Source organism: Lissotriton helveticus, chromosome 11 (genome assembly GCF_964261635.1).
Source record: "Lissotriton helveticus chromosome 11, aLisHel1.1, whole genome shotgun sequence".
NCBI classification, from domain to species: Eukaryota; Metazoa; Chordata; class Amphibia; order Caudata; family Salamandridae; genus Lissotriton; species Lissotriton helveticus.
Window position 1 is genome coordinate 863,270,592 of NC_136072.1, and position 21,552 is coordinate 863,292,143.

The 21,552-nt window shown below is 42.9% G+C and overlaps 1 protein-coding gene across 2 annotated transcripts in view; it reads right to left on the bottom strand.

The window, feature by feature from the left end:
- Positions 1–21,552, bottom strand: part of RTN4R (reticulon 4 receptor) — a 906,839-nt gene that overhangs the window by 855,977 nt on the left and 29,310 nt on the right. The window contains exon 1 of one of the 2 annotated variants that reach the window (XM_078665918.1): positions 7,848–7,868. The exons of the other annotated variant lie outside the window; for it this stretch is intronic. The gene's annotated coding sequence lies outside the window, so the exon portion shown is untranslated. Of the gene's footprint in view, positions 1–7,847; positions 7,869–21,552 lie in introns of those variants that run through there. 2 annotated transcript variants of the gene reach the window in all.

The window sequence follows — 21,552 nt, forward strand, 5'->3', positions numbered from 1 at the left end:
TACAATGCATACGTGTAATTTACAAATGGAATATATAATTGGATTGAGTTTGGTGCTTCTTAAATCCGAATTTAAAATCCTAACTTATGGTGCAGTTGGGTTTTAAGTTACAATTCTAAAAATGCCACTTTTAGAAAGTGGTTATTTTCATACCTTAGCCATTTGGTGCCTGCAGCCTGTCTCTGATTACATGACTTTGTTGTAGTTGACAATTGGCTTTTGTGTATTCCACCTAGACAGCCACACACAATGGGAGCTTAGGTGTGACATGATGGGCCATCCTGGCAGGAAGGGATGGAGGATCTGGGCACATCATCACTCACACCTGAATAGGCTATGTCCTGTCCACACACAAATGGCAGCATAACTCACTACATTGAGACTACTTACAGGGCAGAGAGGGGGGACATCGGCTCTCTTCAAATGCATCTCCTCGAAGTCTCCTCCTCTGCAAAGGCACCAATGGGTATACGTACTGGACCTCAGACACCACCATGTCAGTACACTTCTGTACCTGTGGATACTCTGCCAGGAAGACAGACTGCTCTGCTGCTGAAAGTACTGCCACTCTGCTGGACTGCTACTCTGCTGAACACCAGCTTTTCAGACTGACCTGCTGCCCACTACCCTCCTGCTTGGGTGAGAAGGACAGGACTTGTACCTCTAGAACCCAGAACTCAGAGACACTCCAAGGGCTGGTCGGCTGGCTTCCTCATTTGAAGCCTTAGGGACATAAAAGGCTTCCAACAACCTTGCAACTGCACCTGGACTCTGCCATCTGTGAGTCAACCCTGTCAAGTGTTGCCACCCCAGTCCTGGACCCTCGGAAATGAAACTAACTTGCTTACTAGGGGAACCAATTCATTTCCTCTGCTGAGCGGAACATCCTGAGCCGACCCAATGCATTTCCTTGGCTCAACGGTGCGTTCTTGAGCAGAACCAATGCATCACCCCTGCTGCATGGAATGGGCCCAGCGCAGAAGGTCTGCATCACCCTGTATCTTTGGAATCAACCTATCGCTGATGGTGCAGTGCATCTCCGGCCCAGGTCCTCGAATCTTTAGTTGACTGCAACTCATTGACTTTGCAGGCTTTCTCATTGCAGCTTTGCATCTCTTCAGAACCGATGCACTGCTGCAGCTGCATACTGTATCCTCGGCATCTGGACTTCGCATTGCAAACCTTCTCAACAGGATCCTCGATGATGATGCACAGGACCTTGCACCGCAGTGTCACCGCATCACTTCGACTGCGTGACGCTTCTTGCCTCGGATCTACACAATGGGACGCAACCAGGATTTAAGGTACTTTATTAAGCGTGCCTACCCTGCTCCCAGTAGCCAGCACATACTCCATTATAGATGGCCTGAACTTATGACTTTATCCCGGTCCTGCATGACCAGATATCCCTTGTTGGCGCTTTGCACTTTTTGGCACTATTGTTCCTCAAAAAGTTGAAATTCAGTATCTCTGGTTAACCTGATTAGATTTTTGTCATTTTGGTCTTGTTTTATGTACTAAAATATACTCTATTTATCTAAAACTGGTGTAGGATCTTTGTGAGGGGTGTTTCCACTGTTTTACTCTTTGAAGTGTTACTCAAATACTTTACATATTGCCTGCAAGTTAAGCCTGACTGTTCGCTGCCAAGGTACCAGAGAGTGAGCACAGGTTAATTTGAGGTTTGCTTGTGTCTTATCCTGACTAGGATTATAGTTGCTGCTTGACCAGGGCTCACACCCCAGTCAACCAGAAACCTAATTTCTAACAAATACTTATAAGTCATTCCAGGGAAGGCCCAAAATTGCCCATAGAGCAGGGTGTGATGTATTTAAATATTTAGAGTTATGTAGCAATGGGGAAACCCGGGCAACCTCTGGACCTGGGTAAATAGTGGTACAACAAGGAGAGCAATTTAAAACAGATAGACAACGCAAGAGTTCATCTATTGTATTTGAACAAAGTAAAGCACCACCATACAGTTGTAAAATCAATGGATGTGATTTTATTTCATCACAACATTGAAATGAAACAAAATATAAAGTACAAAAAATTCATAACTGAATATTTTTCAGCAAACAGGTGCACAAAAGGGTGAAGTGATGGCAGATCAGGTTATTTACCCGCAGCCTGAAGCAATATAGCTGTCTTCACTGGTGCTTTCTCCTCACCCTCACCTCAGACCTGATGAAGACCCCGCCCCCAATGCGCCAATTTTGCTGTTCCGTTTAGAGGTTGAAACGTCAAAACTTCTTTATTTTATTGCCAGGCATATATGACAAAGAATATATATCTGCAACTATGTTATGATCTGACATTTAATGTATTTGGCAGGAAACTGTCTGGCTAGTCCATTATCTAATTATTTACTGATGTATATGTATGCGCACTACTGTCCTTTCTCACTATCCCTCCCAAGCACTTATCACTTCACCCTTTTGTGCACCTGTTTGTTGAAAAATATTCAGTTATGAATTTTTTGTACTTTATATTTTGATTCATTTCAATGTTGTAATGAAATAAAATCACATCCATTGGTGGAACAACTGTATGGTGGTGCTTTACTTTGTTCAGCTACAATAGATTAACTCTTGCTTTGTCTATCTGTTTAAATTGCTCTCCACTGTGACACTACCTTGTTGTACCAGCATTTAAAATTTAGACATGAACTTTTAAGTTTTGCCTCTACTGATAGTGAAAAACTCTCAAATTTGTTTTTCACTATTGCAAAGCTCACCTCGCCCATAGGTTAACATTGGGTTACTTTATTGCATTTGATAAATGATAACTTTTGTTTGGGAACAGGTAAGAATGTCATGTTTGCTATGTGAGGAATTGTAATTTAAAACATTCTTTAATAGTAAGTCTGATTTTTTTATGTCACAAATCTGAAAATGCCACTTTTAGAAAGTTGGCAATTTCTTGCCTTTATCATTTGGTGCCTGAATTTGTTTCCTGGGTCCTATGACTTGGTGTAGTTGACAGTTTGCCTTTGTGTATTCCTCCCAGACAGCCAAACAATAGAGGGTCCGGGTGTTGGCAGGATGGGCAATTCTGACTTGATGAGAAGGGTGGAGCTGTCACATGTCACACTTCAAAGGACACTGCTCAGCGCACAAACACACACACACACACTTCAAAGGACACTGCTCATTGTACACACACGCACACACACACACTCCTTCCCTCCTTCCCTCTCTCCCCCACACCCTCACCCACCCACCGCCCCTTCTTTACAGTAACCTATTGTGCCCCCTGAGACAGACTACTACCAGGGAAGAGATACTAAAGAATGACTGGTGGCATTATTCTTAGGGACAGGGGCCACAGGATGTATTCACTATATATATGTATTTATTCTCCTATATTAGCACGGTGCTAAAAGGTGTAGAGAACCACCTGCCTCCCCAGATTCTGTGGCCTCAGCTGCAACTCTAGTATTTGTGAAGTCCCTAGCACACGTAAAAGTTACAAAAGCAAAAACAATGATAGCAGCTGCTATTTTATGTCCACAAAAGTATATACACAAGTCAAAGTAGATTCTGCAATCTTTCTTTGATTCTTGATGTGGATTCTTCTCATATGTAAGTTCTGTGACAGATCGAGAGCCAACAAGTGTTTCAGTCACAGATGCATGAAATTGCAGACAATTTTCTGAGGAGGAAACTCCAGATGTTTCTCCCAGTTAAAAGGGGAGACCAGGTTTAAAAATAGGATCCTTAGACCCACTCTCGAGTGCACTCCTGGAGCTCTGGATGATACCAAGGAAGGATTGCCCTGCTGTCTGAGAAGGAAGACTGGACTTGCACCCTTCATCCCAAGCTGAAGAGACTCAAAACGTCAGCTGGCTGAACTCCTGTTGTGAGCTACAGGAACACAACAAGCTCCAGAGGCCTCTATGTAAATGCCCAACTGACCTGCTGAACGGGACCTGTCTGAGCCCTGCTGTTATAGGTGGAATTTTTCTTGGGTTGGGGACATAAGTCCGATCTAATTGGAGGAATAGGCCACATCACTTTGTTGGCCATCATGGTACTGTCTGCCTACTCAGATGTATCTGAAAACAAGTTAAGGTTAGGTGCTTCACAGATGGGGTTCACAGGAGAGGGCAAGAGTTTCCAATGGGTCAGCCCAGTGTCTCAGGAGAGTACTGACAGAGGGATCCAATTATGTGCATAAGGGCATAGAACTGACAAGTGCCTCTGCTGTAGAAGGGCATTCTCCACATTCTATTGCCTGAGCAAGAAATCCCATCAAGGTATTGCATAGTCTACCCTGGCTTTAGGGTCAAAGGGTGTCATGTCAGACCTGGCCCCCTCTGCAGGATCACCCTCAAACCTTCTGCCTTAACCTTCCTGCTTGTGAACCTGTTTGTATTGGCTTTTAGGACCCTGTGCACCTTAACACTGATGAACAGTGCTAATTCACCTCTTCTCTCTTCTTTAAGTATGGTCAATTTGGCTTACACCTAAGTGGCACATTTAATGTACTTGTAGGTCCCCAGTAAAGTGGGATTACCTGTATCTAGGGCCTAGAAAATAAATGCTACTAGTGGGTCTGCAGCACTTATTGTGCCACCTGCTTAAACATGCCTCAGGTCTGTCATTGCAGCCTATTTGTTCAGTTTGAAATTGCTGTTTCGACCTGGAAAAATAAATATTTTGAAAGGCCCAAAACTTCACATTTAATAGATATGTCACCCATAGGGTAGGCCTTAAACAGCACTTCAGGCAGGGTGTGTTGTATTTAAAAATTTGGACATGTCCTTGTAGTGATAAACTCTTAGATTTGTTTTCCACTACACAAGGCCTACCTCTCCAATAGAATATTATTCGGTTATCTTTTTACATGTAATAAGTGATAACGTTTGTTTGGGAGCAGGTAGAAATATCATGTGTGGTGCTTGAGGAATTGTAGTTTAAAACTCCCTTTAATGCCATAGTCAGATTTCAAGTAACAATTCTGAAAAACCCACTTTTAGAATCTTGACATTTTCTTCCCTGACCATATGGTGCCTGCAGCCAGTTTCCTGAGTCACATTATTAGGGGTAGTTGGACTTTGTGTATTCCTCCCAAACAACCATGCAGTAGGGGGGGTCTGGGTGTTTGCAGGATGGGCCATCCTGACTTGATGAGAGGGGCGTAATTGTCACCAATCACAAATGCACTTCAAAGAGCACTGCTTGGCTCACACATAAAATACTTCACACTAGCCTTTTGGGCCCCCAGACAGACTGGGACCAGGGCATGGAGGCCTGAAATTCCAAACACGTCTGTGGGGGGTGAGGGGTGGACCTCCAGAAATTTCACTCATTACAAAGGGGGGCACCAGGTATACAGTCCTAGACCTGTGGATACTACAGGAGACGGACCACACTGCTTTCGGAGACCTGCACTGCAGTATAAGAAGAAAGACTAGACCTGCAATCTGCAGACCTGCAGGCTGAATTGACCCCAAAAGTCAAGTGGCTGACCTGTTCTGAGCCACAAGGGGCACAATGCTCCAGAGGCCTCTCTACAGCTCCCCAGCTGACCTGCTGCACTAGACATGCAACTGAACCTGCCTGAGTCCTGCTGGCCTCTGCTGGAATGAGTTCATGATCACCAAGAGGGGCGGCCGCTTGGGTCCTGCAACCTTGTTGTGGTATTAGTTGAGCTCCTCCTAGAATGAAAGAGGAAGTTCTGAAGTTTTAACCTTTTTGTAATTGTGAAGGACCCCGTGCGTGCCAAAATCTTGCTGCCCGCACCGACGGCCAGGGAAAAATGCCTGTGAATCCAACTTTTCACGATACAGCAACCACCTCCAGTGACAACCGGCAATGAGAGATATGCACTTTAAACAACAGCATCGACAGCCCACAGTGACCACCAGTGTGAATCTCTAAGAACGATCATCTGTGATGCCCAACAGGATTTGCGCATGCAACAACCACCACCCCAGGCTCCGGGCCTGCTCTCCTTACTACAGAGAATACCATCTGCGATGCTGTCCCTGCTCCTTGCAGTTTCCTCCACTGCAAACTGGACTCTTCGTGCTGGACTTTAGGAGGTAACTTTTTCAGCTGGAGAATCCTGATCCCTGTATCCAGCTCATGCTCCATTGTGGTTGGCCTGAGCTTGTGACTTCATCCAGTTTCGTATGATCATATTGCCCTGATTTGTGCTTTATGCTTTTAGGCCCTATACTCACCATAAAATTTAAAATTGCATACCTCCGCTTCTGCTAAATTCTTTTTGTCATTTTGTTTTCAAATATTTATTAAATTCGACTCTATTTTTCTAAATTGGTGTGGGACTTTTCTTGTGTTGTGTCCTACAGCTAATTAGGCTACACATGACCAAAGTCCATGTGTGGGAGGAGTAGGCTGTCTGGTGAGTTGAAAACAGGGCCTGATAAAAGGCTAGTCATTGCGATTTACCCCTGGGGTCACACCTAGAATTCACAATTCTTCACCAATCACTAAATGGTTTTTTATTCATATGACAACTTTAATGCCTAATATTTCTTGGGCAATGAATGTGCTAGTATTAAAAGCAAAGGAAGAAAAACGTTCATCATTTTATTGTTTAAGCTGAATTGGCAGTTCTGAAAACCCTCTTTTAAAGTATTTTTTGTAAGGTATTTGTGCTTTTTACACTTTTTAAAATGTTATCTTGACCGCAAAGTTTTAAATCTCTAACAGTTGCTATGTATGAGAAACCGAAATAACAGCGGAAAACAATATTTTAAAACAAAACTGAAATTAAGCATGGACCTCATTGTTGTGGTCTGTAAGACTTTTTAAAAATAATTTTGGTATTCTGCTTCCCAAACCAGCATTTTGGACAGATGTGGCCCATCCTTTTTACCTTAGAATTAAATATCTGTTCATCCTGCATGGTTCCATCAGGAAGCCTTTTGTACCTTTAGCCAAAAAAGGTTTCTAGCTGGTAGTAGCTGTTCTCGTCATTTGATTTTGTATGTGTCTAACTTTTGTACTATTGTTTATGCTTGACGTTAAAGAGGCTAGTAGGAAAGGAACTAAATAGCAAACTAATTATAGTTGTACCGCCCTAATACTTAAACTCATAATGTCAAGCGACCTTAAATAAGTATTGGCTGAGACAAAATGATGTATCAAAATCTGAAGACGATTTTATTTATAATTATTTCTCCTTCTATATTTTTTCGACTATTTTTTGTAATGAAAATATATTGTTTACATAGATTACATTCAATTGCATACATTACAAATATTCACATAACAACATAAATAGGGAAAATAAACAGTGCTGTACGATATATTCGGTCGATGGAAATTTTGAAGAAGGCAATGCGGTGGAATTGAACACTACGCGCGTTTCGGCCAGTGGCCTTCGTCAGGTGACCGTCATTCGCAAGTTAGAGACATGGCAATGTGCAAAAAAGGGGACCTAAATAAAAAACCCATAAAATACATATATGAATATATTGGTCGCTATTATACAAAAACGTCTTACATTTTAATAACTAAAGGTTCAGTAATTGCATTACATTTCATGATATCTATAGCAGCAATAAACATTATAACTTTGTTTAATGTTTCCCTAATTATTCACTATAGGAACTTCCAGTATCTACAACGTCAATTTGTAAATATAATCGTATCCTTGTGGATAACTGTCTCTTCTGTGTATATATATGCAGTTTAATATGTAACACCAGATGTTTATAGGCTATGAGGTCACTGTTACACAATACATAGATTTCTTCACCATCTAATTTGCAACCTATTTTTATATAGATAGAATAAGATCAGTGAGAGGTAGAAAAGAGTAGGACATGAATGTACAAAGAAATAGCACTCTGTTGATTAACCATTACTTACAGACGTGGTATCTAGTAGTACTTCACTCTAGTATTTTCAATAGTTATTATTCTTGGTTACAAAATTTCATTTGTACTGTGAAGAAGACAAGAAATGTTTTGTTTTTTAAGAATGATTGTTTTTTTGAGTTACAAAGAAGAGGTTTTTAAAATGAGATCAAAGTTGTACCTTGCGGGGATCTATTATAAGTCCCAGTTGTTAATATCTGCGTACTGAAGACGATTTTTTGTAAACCTTCAGGAGGGAGAACCGAGGATATATTCTAGATTAACTGCTATGTGTCGACCTAAGATAAGAGCAGAATGGTGGGCACTTATAGCTGACGTTAAAGAGGCATCAGATGTTTGATGTCCCAAGAGTTCTCTCCTGAATGTCTGAACTATAGACTTGCATGTAAACGTTTCAGGTGTTGTTTTTCTTCAATCAGAGGATAGGTAAAACATGTGCAAACATCCAACTAATCTATTTCCCCTTAATTAATACTATCCTCTATACTGATCACTTCTCCAGCTGTGTTTGGTTGTGGCACTGATGGCTGGGATACGTCTTCAACCTCCTGGCTTGACGAGGGTTTCCCTATCTGACTTATTTTAGCAATGGCATTGTGAAACCCCCCAAAGCGACGTTGTGGCCTCCTCTCTTCAAGACAAAATAATTAAAATGGAGAAAAGCAAAGTGATTTTCAACAAAACATGCTCAATTCTGAGAAGTGATAGGGTATGCATCATCTGACCAGAGACATCTCCCTTTTAACAAAGGTTTTGCGAGTTTATGGGCTGTAACAGCAGACTCTGTTCATCATGAACACAGGAAGAGCCATATCATCTTTGTCCAGGCCTGGGGTCTTGGTGTTTGAGCTTATGGCTCTTATGTATTTTTTTGAGGTAACTGAATTTGCTTTATTCCCACAGTAAACCCTGTGGTCATTTAGGTATCTACCCAACAAGTATACTAAAACTGAAATAATGCCTTGATACATTTAAAAATCCATGTTTTTCTATATAACCAATCTATTTATTCATTGCTTAGGGGCCACGAACCCCTAGCGAATCTGACAAGAATGCGGGATTTCATATCAACCATTGACGCTAAGATGCTTAACATGAAGTAGCTGGAAGAGTAAGGATTAGTAACTTAAGAAAAAACTCACACAGAGCTACAAATTGAGGCCTTGCTAGGTCAACACACTTTTTCCATATGGTATCCCAGAATTTATCCCGACTGATCTTGGTTAAAAGCAGTTCCTAAAGAAATTTGTGTTAAGTATTCATGCAGCACAAAATTGTTCTAAAGTTAAAAAATAAAAACAATAACATTTCCAAGCCAATTAAGCAAAAATATAAATGCAATAAATAAAATTAAAACAAATATCCAAAATCATATCATGGTAACAAGAGATATGGATTATTAGATTTTTAGGCTAAATGCACCTGTAAGGTATTGGGTTTATTAGTTACGGCGAGTGACTACCCTCCCTATGTAATAAACACAAGCCTTTTCAGGGTGAACATTTAAAGTCACTAAATTAACTTGCACTCAACCCCTTTGGTAACTATACACAGAGCAGACAGGTTTAACTTAGAGGCAATATGTAAAGTATGTATGCATTACCAAAACAGTAGCAAAGTCAGAACACAATACAAGAAAAATCATGAAGAAATTTAGGAAATTAGAGTATATTTCAATAAAATGACGCCAAAATAAAAAAAATGCAATAAGAAGAACCAGAGAAATGAATTTTTACATTTTTAAATTCAAATATCACCAAAAAGCTTTAGGCGCCAACCGCGCTCAACTGCCAGCGGCAGACCGGTACCGAGGTACGATTTGAGACCTACTGCATTAGAGCGCAGGTTGGATACAGGAACCAGGTTAGAAAATTTACCTTCAGGCTTAGTCTCCTAAATGGAGGCCCATAATCTTCAGTTGGGTCAGGCTGCAGGCTGTAGCCCAAAAAGGCTCTATGATGTTGGATAACCTTTGGATGAAGTCTCGTTGAAGACATTGAACTTTAGCTTGAAAGCTCAGAGTGAAAGAAATTAGAATTTTGTGCTCAGGAAAGGTCCCTTTCTGGTCAGATTATTTTGGCACCTTTGTCCGTTCAAAATTTCTTCGTACTCACTTAGTCACTTTTTCTCCATGAAGCCTTGAGACTGAATGTGCAAACTGTGAGTTTATTGCCAGGATGGAGCCATGACATGTGAACGTGATATTTATTGTCGAGCACTGTAAGCATGTTGGGTTATTCATGGATTCTCAAAAAAACTTTTAACTCCAGACTTCTTAAAATTTTACACCACTTGCATGAAATCTTAACATACATTTTGGACACTAAAGAGCATGGTTTTGGACTGATTGTTTCGGCAGATTATGTTTCGATCTCACTAAGATCAGATTGCATTTATCTCAGGTTTTACAAGCATGAACTCTGCATGTCAAAGGACATTGATGAGCAGCTTTTACAGGAATCCTATTTAAATTATTTTGACTAAGCTACTTCATTAGATTGTCATGTCTTTACTTGTTTACCAATGGTGAATTTGGGACTCCCATCGGAGAATTTAATAGGCTTAAGATGATCTGAACAAAAGAGTCCCTTTGGATACTTTTTTTGGGGCACGAGCTGAGTGTCCAGACTGCAGTAAAAGATCTGATTATCCTAGATGATAAGGTGTTAACTATACTTGTTTTGTGATTTTCTCACTATCCCAACTTTCAATGGCACCACCTTCTCTAGTCATTGATACCATCAGAAGTCAGCGTAATGTTAAGGCAGAGCAGATGATTGGGTTTTTCAGTTTAAAGTGCCTTTTCCTTTTTATCTATTACAAATCTGTTTTCAACAATAAATTGGACTTTTAATACCTATTCAAAGAGTCCAAGAATTAATTATATTTTTAATGTTTCCTAGCCAAGGATAGTATATTTACATTTGATACTGTATCCCTATGCTTCTTTATGGAACAGTCAACCCTGCTAGTGAAAATAGCTTTAGGCACTAGTCACAGTAAGGTAATGTTTAACATTAACTTTCAACATGTCTTGCTTTTAAATACCATGCACTCTGCCTTATTGGCTATAAGGCTGGCTCAGGGGTGACTTATTATTATTTAAACAGAAGCTTTAGACCTGTCCAAAGGATTTATTTTCACAGGTCAAATTGCATTCAAGTTAGGATAAAATGGTAACTTGAAGCCAGGATTGCACTGCTACTGTAGTGGATGGTACAATATATTCTGCAGTCTACTAATGGCATTTAATCTACAGGCCCTTGGTACACCTTGTACCATATACTAGGGACTTGTAGGTAAGTTAAATATACCAATTAGGGTTATGCAATTCAACCATGTTAAAAGGAGTACTCAGGCACTTTACTATTGATTAACAGGGTAAAGTGCACAAAGTTCTACTGCCATAAAAAAGAAATGGGCGAAAATTTTGGAGGCACAACAAGCAAGAGATGATTATTTTCTAAGGCACTAAACAATGGAAAGTGCCAATGTTATAAAAATGGGTTGCAGTTGATCAGGACATAGATTAGTAAACCCGTAGATCAAACTAGTCAAAGCCTTTACCTGGTGTCTCATTTGCTGGAAGTTCAACCCCTCTAAAGGGGCAAGGTAGGATTATGTAGCTGATAAGGTTCTCTAAAAGTCAGATCTGCTGGGCCACTGCTCCCAATGAGGCCATCAGTTTCGGTACCAAAAGCTAAGAGTGGAATAAACATAGAAAATATAGCCACAAAGGCAATTTTGCCACTAGGGTAAACTTGCCTCTTTGTCTCAGATCTACGTTTTACATTCTGACTCACTTACCTTTTATTACTCAAATCAAGCAGTGATGCAAGGTCCAAAACGGTAGCTGAGCAGGGCTCCATGAAGCCAGAAAACTTCATAATGAGACCCCTCTTTAGCCATTTATTTGGTAGCAAGAACCTCCAAGCAGGATGCACTGCAGAACATTGAGTTATTAGTAGAGAGGATTTGAGACCTTCCCACGTACTAAACCCAAAATCTTGTCAGGTTCAGCACACAAGTACAATAAACAAACCTGGGCTGAAGCACCAATAGTTATGGCACAGAACAGACAGGCTTAATTTAAAGAAATTGTAGTAAGTATTAAGCAATACGAAAAAAGTGACCCCGCAGATAGGTGGGGGTCAGTATCTTGGTCCCTTGCTTACAGGAGATCTACAAACAGCATACCAGGCCGCTAAACCTAGGGGACTCATCTCATTCATGGATTTTAAAACATGTATTTAGTAACAAATAGGGGTTGAGGATAATGCCTATTGAGTAACATTTTGACAGAAGAAACTGGTGAGTCAACTCCGTAAGTCTTATTTTATAGAGTGAAAGACCTAGCTGATCCCTGGTTGAAATCAGAAACAAGTATGAAGGAAGAAATCTTAGAGAAGATCTATTTAGAAAATATCTTGAACTCACACCAGCCAACTGCACTAAGATGGGTCAAACAACACAGTAATGTCACAATAATGACAGCGGTAGAAATTGCCTTCTCCATCAATCAAGCTCAAGAGAATAGACATTTGAAAGAGGAACCCTTGGTTAAGAGTAAAACAATTCCATTAAGTAAAAGATCAAATTCTCTTTATACCAGAAGATGTGAACCCATGGTCATGTATGCAAATAGGAGTGTGGCCTCACAAATTTCAGGGCCGCCGTGCTGTGAATGCAGGAATTTAGGACACATTGCGAGATTTTGACCCCAGTTGAAAGAAGAAGAGCTAATGGAATTTTGGGTTACTAAGAAAGTCTTATGTGCAGAAGAAGCTGAACCATCTCAGCTCCATTATCAATTAAAAGTAGATGGTTAACCAGTGCAGGCCCTACTTGGAACAGGCTTCAGGTAGTTTGTAATGGCTTCTTGCATAAAGGACATGAGCTCCAATCATGTAGAAGATACCATTAAGATATAGTGTGTACATGAGAAACAAAGGGAGTACCCTTTGGCGAAGGCGGGCATTTGAAATAAAGAAGATAAAATGACACATATGAAGGTTGGAGTAGTGCCACATCTGACAGTCTCTCATTTTAGGAACAGACGGTCCCCAGTTTCAGTCCCTTCTACAGAAATGTCAGGGGAAGAAAGAATTGTGGTTAACAGATGCCTCTTTTTCATTGGAGGACTGGGAAGTTATAGCTGTAAATGGAAGAAAAAATAGAAATAAACAGAGGAGGGAAAATTATCAAGGGTCTATTTCAATTCTAGAGGAAACAGAGATCTGGGAAAGTGATCAGGACTTCCAGCCAGTGCCACTGTTACAAGAAGCATGGAGAGGTGCCAAGGAATGAGAATAGGAGAGAGAGGTATGACCCCTTTTTTTTAAGAGTAATTTCTTATTATACAGGCAAGGTGGGAGAGATCAACATAGCCAGCTATTAGTATCTCAACCTTTTAGGAACAAAAGTCCAAATCCTGGCCCATAGACATTTACATGCAGGAAATGTTGTGAAAGAAACAACTATGAAAACAATGCAAAAACGTTTTTTCTAGTCCAAGGATATTTTCCCAGGTTAAACAGTTTTGTAAAGAGTATAAAATCAGCCAAAAACATAGTCAATACAACCCCCCCAGAGCTCCATTTTACCCTCTACCTATAATTGATGTACCATTTAAAGGAGTGATGATGGATATAATAGGTCCTCTTAATCCATCTAAAAGATGCCACCGGTTTGTCCTTGTCATGGTTCATTATGCGATCCGATATTCCAAGAAACAAGTTAACACAGCCTAGTTCTCTAATGCCATGATTGACATCTTTTCAAGGGTAGGTTTTCATAAGGAAGCCATAACTGACCATGGTACCCCTTTTAAAATCCTGTTTGATGGCTCAAGTGTGCTCACAGTCGGGGATAAAGCAACTTCTTACTGCCTGTTATCAATACCCAAACTGATGAGTTTTTGGTAATGCACAACCCCGTTTTTAAGAGTATCCTAAAAAATGACTGGGATTAGAGGCTCGAGCGTTGGATCAGATGTTACCTTTGGCAATGTTTGCCATTCGGTGCCAATAACAAAAGGAAAAGGGTCATTTTCATTATGAATTACTCTTTGGGAGAAAGCCAAGAATCTTGCTTGACTTGTATTGAGAAGCCTGGGAGAGTGAAGTTGACACTACTAACCTCTTTTGGATATTTCACCAAATTACAGATAAGAATGAGGAAATTAAGAGAGACAGTCTCCCAAAATATGAAGAAGGGACAAGTGGATAAAAAGTTTCTTTCCAACAGGCAAGCTAAGCTCAGAACCTTTCATCCTTGGGACTTAGCACATTTGCTCCTACAGTCCTCATAAAATAAAATGTTGAATTAATGTCAGGGACCACATAAAATAATCAACCAAGTTACACCTGTGATCGATGTTAGAACTGGGGGTCTCTAGTTGGCAATGGTATACTCCTTCTTTCCTTTCACAGTGCAGGTCAGAAACATCAGACGCCCCACAGGAGGTGGAGCCAGCATTGTGGAGGGAAGGCACAGCCCTGGAGCACCTTGTTGACATGATTCCTTCTCTCCTTTCACAGGGCAGGCCAGAGGCATCAAAAACACCACAGGAGGTGGAGCAAGCATTGTGGAGGGAAGGTCCAGCCCTATTTACATCCCAGGTGCAACTCCTCCCTCCCATCTAGATGCATATCTCTCTATTTACCACTGGGCTGCCTCAGCCTATTTCCTGGAATCCCCCAGCCCTGTCACTCAAACTCCAGAGAAGGAATACACAACCTAGCAGAGGTAGGATTGGACAGCAACCCCCAGATGCATGAAGCACCCATTCTGCGAATCCTAAATAGCGAAAAATACCGATTCACTATCCAGAATTCGCAGAATGGGATGCATCACCAAAATCGCTAAATAACTGCGATTCGCAACCGGCCGCAATCGCCATAGGCGAATTTGCCAACATCCCTATGAAATCGCAGAATCTGCTGTTTCCCAACCCCAAATTGCGATTTTGCAAATACCGAAATCGCAAATAGCGATCTCGCAGATTGGGAGATCGCAAAAACGGGAAGGGGCATTTTGAGCACAATGATGACATCTCTACCAGGAAGTAGCCTGCTCCATGCTTCATTTGGATCACAGAGCTGGATAGAGGAGGAGGCAGAGCACTGAGCTCCAAGAGACACACCCTGCAGTCCCAATACAGGATACACATCGATTTCAGAATGTCCCAGGAGCTGCAGGACCCAGGGAAACAGCCAGGAAGCGCAAAATCAAGTTCTCTGAAAAAGAACTGGAGTACTTGATAGAGGAAGTCAGCAGGGAGCATGACCAGCTGTTTGGGAAGCTGTCCCGGAAGGTGCCCGAGGCAACCAAAAGGAGCATCTGGCTGCGCATCAAGGCCAAGGTCAACGCCGTTGGAGTCACACACCGGTCAATCGATGACCTCAAAAGGAGGTGGTACGACCTCAGAGGCCGTGCCAAGGAGCGTATTGCAGAGAGACTGGGGGAGAGACTGGCCATGGGAGGAGGAGACTCCACAGTCCCTGCGAACACCCCAATGGAGGACTTAGTGGAGGACACCATCAACCCTGCAGCCTGCCTGGGGGTCACTCAACTGGACACCTCCTGTGCCACACACCAATCACAAGGTAAGAGCCATGCAACTGCGACCCCGTCCCCTAACAATGCTCATGCCTCCAGAGCAAGCCAAATTTGTAACCCCAGTAATGCAGTCCCTGCCCCTCCCAAACGCCCAATTGCATTGTGGGACCTGTAGTGTGACAGTGTCCCTGATAGCCACACACAGTCAGAATAGTCAAGTGAAACATACCCCTAAAGCCAGTCAGGGAATGCTAGCCTGCATGCATGTTGCTACATCCCAGGTGCCTGAATCATATAATTAATCATGCATCCATTCACATCACAGGTGCTGCAGATGCTGATAGCGAGACACTCCACATTGTGGAGACTCCTGATGAGATGGAGGGAGAGAGCCAGCCAGCACCAGCACCTGGACCAGCACATGCACCAGCACCTGCACCAGCACCTGGACCAGCACCTTCCCAAACACACAGGGCCACCCCTGCAGCCATAGGAGGAGCACAACCTCACCAGTCGTCGCGCATGCCAGTGGAGCAGATCCCACCACCACCCAGGAGGCAGACACGACACACAGCTCTGTGCGATCCCAGGCAAGCAGCAGGTTGAGGCAGCAGCGCTCTGTGGCCACCCCAGCAGACATGGAGCAACAGGCACATAACCTAGGCCTTGGTATTGAGGCTCGGATGCTTGCTGTGCACCGCAAGCAGGCACAGCACATAGCAGCAATGCAGCAGCAGCTCTCCAAAACTGCATGCAACATTAATCAACTCACTGAGAGTATGCAGGAGCTAACTGCAGCTGTCAAGGAGAGCAACCAACTGATGGTGGCGCAGCAGGACATAACACGCAGACGCCACCACCAGCTGCTGACACGGCTATCTGCCTACACCCGCTCAAACCACCTTATTGGGAACGCCACTTCCCAGCTGTTGCGCAGGTCACTGGCCATGCAGATACAGATGGTACAATGCTGCCTAGATGTTGCAAGGACCCTGGAGCAGGTCACCACCGCTGTAGAGAACCAACAGGTATCTGGCCATGGCCATGCAAGGGGGGGATGATGCCAGTGAGGGTACATCTAGCCTCAGCAGCCTGTCTGTGCCGGTGTAACCTGAAAGGCGCCGCAGTTCCCGGCCCAACGCTGCATCACGGCAGGACACTCCCAATGTGGAGGTTGAGAGGTGACAGGGTGCGTCCGGCAGGAGGCGCCAGTGACTACATTTCAGGCAGTGCCAAGGTGAGGTAACCACGCACGCCTGCTCAGGATACAAGAACCTATATGACTCAATACAGTAGCACACATGTTTGCAGATTTAAAGCACATCGAGAGCTTGTTAACTAAACAAAAGATTTATTTTGAACACAAATCTTTCTCATGTCATTAACTCATGTGGCATGCATGAGTGCAGTGTTGTGTGAGGGGTATGGGTGCACTAGAAATAGTTCAGTGTGATGTTGGTGCGGCGCCTGTATCCTTCAGCAGGATTCTCCCCGTGTGCATGATGCACATGTGCAGGTGGCAGGTTGTCCCCCTCTGACTCACTACCAGACACCTCCACAGGTATCCTCCGCTTGGTGGCAATATTGTGGAGTATGGCACACACGGCCACGATGCAGCAGCAGACATCAGGCCGGTATTTGAGGGACCCGCCAGTCTTGTGGAGGATGCGGAATCGACTCTTTAACATGCAAAATGTCCGCTCTATCACATTTCTGGTGTGTATATGCGCAGCATTGTACCGCCGTTCCTGTGGTGTAGCAGGGTTGAGGTATGGGGTGAGGAGGTATTCACGGAGGCCGTAGGCGCTGTCACCTGAAGGTAGGAGTAGAGGGTCAGTGCCAGTTATGTGCAGCAACATGGTCTTAACATACTGTATGTGGGCATGTGTACTTACCTAGGAGATGTCCCTCACCAAAATCACCCCTGGCCAAGCGGGAGTGTATGCCGCTGTGCCGGAAGATGAATGAATCATGCGTGCTCCCCGGGTATTGGGCCACAATGTCTGTGATGATGGTCTTCACATTGCAGACCATCTAGATGTTGAGGGAGTGGTATAACTTGCGGTTCCGGTACATGTATTCGGTCTCTGCGGGTGGACAGATGTGAATGTGGGTGCAGTCGATGCAGCCAATTACATGGGGGAAATGGGCAGTGTGATAAAAGTCCAGCTTTGTTTGCATTAAGTCCTGTTGGGTTGTTGGGAAGGTGATATGGTGGTGTATCCTGCTCAGCATGGCGTCCAGGAAAGTCTGTAGGCAGCGTGGCATTGTGCTCTGTGATATACCCCCTGCAACTGCAACTATCACCTGGAAGCTGCCGGAGGCCAGGGGGTGCAGGCAGCACAGGACTTGGACATGGGTGGGCATGGCATTTGTCCACCGTGTTGGGTGCTGCATCAGGGGGTCAAGGTCTCTGATGAGCTTCTTTATCATAGCCCCATTGAGCCTGTATTTGGAGTAGATCTCCTCTTCAGTCTGGCCCAGGAGTGTAATCCGCAGCCGGAAGATGCGCTCCTGGATCCTGCGTCGGTTCTGGGCTGCAGCCTGGAGCCTCAGCCGCCTTGCCACGATGTAGAGACCTGGCATTGTGACTTTCCTCATGCTCCTACTGAGTCTCCTTAAGTGTGTTTGATTTACCCAACACCTGTTTCTTGTTTGCCTTTTTTTTCTTTCAACAATTGGACTTCATGTTTATTACCTGGTTTTGCTTCTCCTTAAATTGCGATTTGGCTATTGATTTCGCAAAAAATGTGGGTAATCGCTGTTAAGGAATCGCAATGGGGTTTACCAAATGGTTTTGCGATTCTTTGTTTTGCGAATTTGCTATTTGCTGCTTTTGTACTTGATGCATTGCGGGAGCGGAATTTGCAATCACAATAGCTGTTTCGCAGAGATTGCGATCGCAATTTCGCTTGATGCATCTATGCCTTAGTCCACAAGGAGTGTAAAGCAGCTTGTTTTAACAGAATGCAATCTTATAGTATAGATTAAGTGAAAAAGAACCACATCAAGTATTATAAAAATATGTATTTATTATATAATACTCTCTAGTACATTCCAATCTCTTCAACATGGAGATAAACACAATTTACACAATACTTTAGAAAGAAGCACAGTCAATAGGACAAAATACACAGTGGCCACAAGGTGGTACCAAACAATCTACTAAGTAAGTAGTATAAGAACCATGACTCGAGTCAAGACATTGTCTATAGGATGTAGAAGTGCTGGGACTCCAAGGAACCACCTAAGGTGAGTAGATAGGGACCACACAGAGAGCGTGTGCAGTGTGGGAACACAACCACATGCTCTGTACAATTCAATGTGCAAGTTGCGGTTGGATTTGTAAAGATTAAGGACCCTTCCCAGTGTACTCTGAATAAACCCTTGGAATATAGAAGGATGGAGAGTCACTCCATCCATGGATACCCTAGTACCCACGTTACCTACACCAGGGAAGCTGGGATCATACGTGTGAAGTGGTGTCGGAAACTGTTGTCGAACCCAATGGAGGACTTCAGAAACGTGCCGCTGCCTGAAGAGGAGAAAGTGTCAGTGGAATCTAGATGTGGATTTTTGAAGAGGAGTACCTGAAAACAGAGGGGACAGAGTCTATGCCACTCAGGAGTTACCAGGAGACTTGGAAAACGAATGCCCTCCAATGTCGGTGTTTTAGGGAAGATGACAATGACCTTGACTCTGCAGCTGTGAGGACCAGGCGACGCCGAGAACAACCAGGACCTGGGTATGAGCTGTCCCAGGAAGGATGTTGAGTGCTGAGGGGTCAGTGTCCTTCAGTAGCACCAACAAGAATTGGCAAAGGAATGCCAAGCAGAAAGCAGATGAGGAGCAACGTTGGGAACAGCAAGGTCCTGGGGACTGACCAAAGACAGGGGAGTCAGGGCAGGCCAGAGCAATCCATGGAGCCCAAAAGTAACAAGTGTGAAGCTCAAGTGGACCCACAGGCCGGACGCACTGGAGTCTCGAGAGGACCTCAAGCAGCTCACCAAAAGATTCAGGCCACAATGCACACAATACGGTGTGGCTGAAGGTTCTGGTCACTGTGTACTGTAGTTCCTATTTCCCTTATAGGTTCTGTGCATTGGAATAACATACACCATAGCCTTGGCATAGGACTGAGGTCTGTATGCCCCTATTATGTATAATACACTTAATTACTTTGTACCAGCTAGCTCAGAAGCCACTAGAACACTTCTTGAAGACAAGAAGGAAATAGCTTCTGGCAACCACATAATATAAAACCCTAATCCCTCAGGATCGTGGAAACAATATACTACTTTTCATTCAGTCACTCATCTCAGAGAAGTACATAGAAGAAACAGTCGGGTGTGTTTACAATAAAATGTATTGCACAATTGTTATTCTAGTACTGGTTATATGTGCTGCGACAACTGTTGGACAGTAGCAGAGAATTATGGCCAGCAGTGCAGTTAAATAAAAAGGCATTGTATAGTTCTACCATTTTGCAATAGTAATGAACACATACATGAAATACAGAATGCATTAAGATAAAGCCTATACCCCTAGTATGCCTAACTAGATGTACCTAAGTGTACCTAGCATGTGTAGGTTTTAGAGAGCCAAGAATCCCCCTAGGATTTAGTCTAACCCCATTACCTTAGTGGGACTTCGTCCTGATTCTCAAACTGGACCCTCCAGGGTAGGTGAGGGGCTTCTGCCAGCTTGAGCTGTGGCATGACGCAGGTTGCAGCGTCTCAGATATCAGAGTGTCGCCATCGAAGTCTCGGTCTCCTCTGCCTTGCTTGGGCAAAGGGAGGTATATTTATACCAGATAGGTGCCTTGGAATGCTAGTATTAACGTAAGAGTGGTTCATGCATATTTAATGAGTTCTTGGAGAAATCAATAATCCTGTGCTAGGGAAAATCCCAAGAGCTAAGGGTCTGTTTCTAAGAATTCGTTGTGACTTAGGTTAGTCACTGTTAGACATGGAGATTACGTATTTAGGATGGACCGTCTTCTGCGCCCAGAGCACACATCAGATAAGGGACAGCCTCTGTTGTTCGTTATTGTATAGGGAGGGCTAATGTAGGTGAAAGGGCCTTAACTGGGTGAAAGGGCCTGCCTGTCTCTGTGGCACAAAGGATTTTTTCATCTGAAACGGTGCACCTATGTTAGGGCCTCAATTTAACATATAACACCCACTCCAATATATGGACAATCATTAATAACCCATTAAAAGCAAACTACATGACTAAAATAGGCATTTGCATATAATTGGCAGGCAGTTGCATGAGAGTGGTTTATGAGCTGAAAAAATAGCAGCTGTTAAAATATGTAAAATTACTATAAACTCTGTGGAGGCAGGAAAAATCTATAGTGTCATTAAAAAAATACTCTTTAGAGTCAGTAGTTACTTATAAAAGTTTCTGTTTATAAAATTGAAAACTCTTACATGCTGTTTCAGAAGACCATGCTTTCTTTAGAAAAAAACAAAAGGTCAATTTAGTGGGAAAGCTCCAAGCACTCGGTGAAAGTTGAAACAATAAGAGAAAAAATGTGTTTCAGGACATGTTTTGCAAAAATAGAGATTAAAAAGTGCTTGCTGAGAGATACAACATTTTTGTTGCTAGTTGCTGTAGGGAACAGTCCTTTTTTAATATCTCGCAGAATCGTTGTGGGAGCACAGAATGAACAGTGCTGCCAATCGCTGGTTCTGAGGCAGCCGGTGCTGTAATCAATACCTTGGTGCTGCTAAAGGAAGCAAAAGGCACCCACAAGATTTGCAAGGAATGCTTTGGTTTGATGGGAATACGCTTGTGACACAGCCAATCATGGGACTTCAGCAGAACCAGCCTTTGGAAGTATCAGACAGATGATGACCACGCATTCTTCATTGCAAAAAACAGGCATCAGAGAACAGGTATGTTGCAGTCTTTTCAGACTGGTCTTTTAAATATTAGAAACCATGAGAAGTATAGTTCCTGTTCAAGGTATTCCCAAGGTGTATCACACTGATTGTATGTGAAAGATAAAATTTATCAAAAAGGAAAGAGGGGCAGTCTGTATTTAAGAGTGCTATTTTGAAAAAAAGAAAAAATATTTCTGAAGCTGGTGTGAAATGAAAAATAAAACTGCTGCACAAGCATGGTTTTCA